Source organism: Lycium ferocissimum, chromosome 5 (assembly GCF_029784015.1).
Source record: "Lycium ferocissimum isolate CSIRO_LF1 chromosome 5, AGI_CSIRO_Lferr_CH_V1, whole genome shotgun sequence".
NCBI lineage: Eukaryota > Viridiplantae > Streptophyta > Magnoliopsida > Solanales > Solanaceae > Lycium > Lycium ferocissimum.
Window position 1 is genome coordinate 26,734,614 of NC_081346.1, and position 4,169 is coordinate 26,738,782.

The 4,169-nt window shown below is 36.8% G+C and overlaps 1 long non-coding RNA gene across 1 annotated transcript; it reads left to right on the top strand.

The window, feature by feature from the left end:
• The first annotated feature begins 1,016 nt into the window (after positions 1 to 1,016).
• On the top strand, positions 1,017 to 2,845 carry LOC132058332 (uncharacterized). The gene is made up of 2 exons (XR_009415248.1): positions 1,017 to 1,280; positions 1,942 to 2,845. It is a non-coding gene; the product is annotated as an uncharacterized LOC132058332 (long non-coding RNA).
• Positions 2,846 to 4,169: the final 1,324 nt, after the last annotated feature.

Below are 4,169 nucleotides of genomic sequence, written 5' to 3' on the forward strand. Positions count from 1 at the left end.
TGGCGTGATTGCATTTTAAAAAACAAAAGATAGTCAAGTAGTAATTGTTCTTCTCTTGAATTTTTTTTTAAATCTATTTGTGCATTATCTGTTTCTTATGTAACATCCAGAATTGGACTATTTAATGCTATGCTGCTGCACTTGTTCAGCTTCAAATTTCTTGAGAGTATACGGGAATAAATGACGACAGATTTGAGTAATATGATCGAACTGAACAAGCACCTTCTAACTTTTATTATGTCCGGCTCAGACTGCAGAAGAAGCAGTACCATGATTTACTGGCCTCTATAAGACTTGGAATCTTAAAAGAATGGCATAATACATAAAAAGGCCCTCCAACTTTGGGTGTGCACAAATAGGCACCTCAACTTGTATAAAATTAAACACGTAAAACACAAATGCTGACGTGGCACATAAATTTTGGAGGTGTCTAGATGATCATTTTGTAAGTTAGAGAGTTCAACTGACAAAGTGGAGACAAGTTGAGGTGCCTATTTGTGCACACCCAAAGTTGGAGGGCATAATTGCCAGCTGAGGCCAAGTTTGAGGGCATGTTTATGTATTATGTCTAAAAGAATTTAAGAACATAATCAAGACTGGAATTCGGGAAATCGAAAAGCCACAAGAACAGCAAAAATGGGACGTAACATAGAAATATAATTGAAAAAAAAAAAGGAAGAGGAAATAAGGAATATGACGAAGGATATGCCATTTGAAGGTCCTTGCCTCCTAGTCTCAAGAGTCAAATGACACACTTCAAAGGCATAAAATCACGCAGCATCTTCTTTCAGTAACTTTTTTCTGAGGAATCTGATGAAAATATTTTAAGGAGTTGCTTTCACGTAATGATATTGTAAAGGATAAGATCGAAGTTACTTCATTTTCTGATCATAGAAAAAGCAATCCCCTAATGCAAGAACATATCCACATGCCACAACACAAAAAATCACACAGGATATGCCGATTCTCTAGTGGTTTATACCCTCTCTTAAACTGAGAAGCAATGCTCTATAAAAGCGTGGAGGGCTCTGTTGTGATGAACCAGAAGCAGAAAAAATGAGAAAAAAAGAGAGTTGGTGAATGATTGATATAATCTTGAATACTAAGGGAAATAGTGATAGGGCTACTCTCTATTGGCATGCAGTTATATATGTATAGTGAGTACTCCACTTCACTTTGTCACAGATTTTAACTGACATGCCAAAGGAGAGCTGCCCTATTACTGTTTTTGCTTAATCCTACACGCTTTTTGGCTCTCAATACTGCGTGATGTCTAGAAGGTATTAGTAGTTTTCTGCTTTTCTTAAACGTTTAAATTGGTTTTAATTTCTCCTTCCGTTTGAGGCAAAAACTGATGTAGAAACCAATTACTAATTACTACCACATCAGCTCGGTCCTTTGAAAAAAAAAAAACACGACCCAAGCTATACCAATATATAGTGTTAGGGGTTTGGCATGGACCCATACTATGTTTAGTAAAACCAAAAAATTTATCATTACAAGATGTTGGGGGGTTTGAGCAAACAATTTTAAGAATTATATAATACTGAGGGATAAAGATATGAGCTTTCTGTTGATTGCTTCAACATGGTACAAGCGAGGTTCATACAGTGTTGGAAGTATAAGGCGGGCCCTTGATAATATCATAGGGCACAAAGAGGATGGAAGAGGAAGAGATACATTAAGCTCAATCATATCAGTCTTAAGAACTCTATTCTTACATTACAAATATAGCATAAAATCCATCCACCTAGGTATCCTAAAAGTGACAGCTATCACCAAACATACCTCTAGTAATGTGAGAATATTCAAAACTATATTTCTAACAGTCATCTGCCCACCTGATGTTGAGAATGAAAAAATTTGGTGATCATAGTTCCTTGAGCCACCTTCTCCCTTACAAAGTGATAGTCATGCTCATTTGCTCAACATGCTTTGTAGGAGCATGGAGCACAGGATTCACTGCAAGATGAAGGTCAGAGACATTGTCTGTGAACAAAACTAGAGGAGTATGCAGAGAAACACCAATATCCCGAAGAATGTCGAGTATTCATGTTAACTCTGCACTGAGGACGCCAAACACCGGTACTCGGCTTTGGCGCTTGATCTCACCACCGTATTCTGCTTCTTGGATGACCATGAAAGACAGTTCGAACCAAGGAATATGTACAATCCAAACCTGGAAGGATGAGTAATTAAGGGGGAAGCCACCCCAATCGGCAGCGGAAAAGCCTACCAGATTGAAAGAGGATAGTGCAGTGATTTGAAGTCCGTAATGGGAGGTACCTGCCAAATAACGGAGCATTCTTTTGACACCAATCCAATGGCTTGCTACTGGATTTTTCATAAATTGACAGAGAAGATTGACGGCACGAGCAATGTATAAGAGTTAAGTATTGAAGAACTCCGACGATGCTACGATATTCTGAAGGATCGACAGCAGGACCTGTGGAAGCATGCAAATCATGTTTCTGAGCAAGTGAAGTCTGAATGGCTTGAGCACATGATATCATGGTTCGTTCCAGGATTAGTGCATATTTTTTTTTGGCTTAGGAAGAGACCATATTCGCTGAGCGCAAATGACTTCGACGCCCAAGAAGTAATGGAGAGCTCCCATGTCTTTCATTTCAAACATGGAATTCAAGTTGCTGATAAATTCATTAAGGAGTGTAGAACTACTAACTGTAAGGATTATATCATCTACATAGAGTTGAAGTAAGAGAGGAACATATTTAAGCACAAGAAAAATAGAAGTAATTTTACATACCTTATGTAAAGCCTTATCTGTAAACTTTCTCTTTTGCATTGCATTTACATTTTCCCAAAACCAGTTTTTATGTAGAAGTATTTGGAGTTCATGTTTTTTTATCAAAGTTGGAGAGATTTAAACGACATTATCTCTCTTTATAAGAATGATTCCAAAAACTCGTCCAGTGGAGATTGATATTTAAATGGGAGAAGCGTCACACGTCCAAAAGGAAATTGCGAAAACGTGGAGAAGGAGAAATGAACAGGAGCAATATACTAATATCCATACATTTCATTCATTCAAACTGGAGGGCCATTCTTTTATGCATTCCAACAGCTTCCAGAAATGCAAAATGACCCTTCCAGTTGGTAAGTGGGTATTTCCAAGAATTAGAATTAGATATGATAAAGTCAAATATTTTCATAACATAATTAATTGTAAATTTTCATTAAGAGGAATTAAGTAGGTGATATTGAGTAACTTCCTCCTATTCAATTTTTCTCAAAACCAGCGATACTCAGTCAATCTGTGTTATAATTAAGAGGTCAGGCTAAGCCCCCTCTGATATTTTTTTCAATGATTAATACAACACCATGCAGGAACCATTACTGGTAAATTAGTATACCATATGAGAAGTCTTTTACAGTTTGGATCTATCATGGAAGAAAATAAAACTATGGAGAATATGTAAGAATTTTTATTATTTTACGTGTGGCCCAATTATTTTTCCTTGAGCTCAGAGTCTATCAGAAACAGTCTCTCTACCCGCAAGATAGGGAAAAGGTCTCTCTCGTACCCCACTTGTGGGATTACACGTGGTATGTTGTTATTATTGTTTTTGGCCCAATTAACGTATAGTCCATAACTAATAATTAATGAAGGGCAAATCTCATCCGTACCAGATTAAGTCATAATTATTATAAACTGGTCCTCTCCCTACCCATTAGGGTTACTGCCTCAATTCACCTTCTTCCATCACTAAGTCGTAGTAACTTACGATACGTGACTTCTTGCTGCTCTACCATAATAACGTCTTCCGCATCATGTAGGCTCTCTATGAAATGGATGTGAGATTATCATGTTCAAGATATTGGTATGCATGTCGAATTTATGTGAAAGCATGAACGTCTGTGCTTAAAGTTTATGTTTAAAGAATAATGCAAATGTAAGACTATACCAAATATGCCATCTTGCAATCTACTCATTGTCGATAGATAGTAGCAACCAGCAGAGGCGAATCTAGGATTTCTAGAACATGGATGCACTACTAAAAAATGGAGAAAAAATGCATTAAGTGGGAATTGATCCTTATTCCTCTTAATAAATAACTAAGTTTTTAACCAAGTGCACCATTAAGCTTTTTTGTAGGGTGCCATCAGGTAATATTAGATCAATTCAAGAAAATATGTACATAAAATAT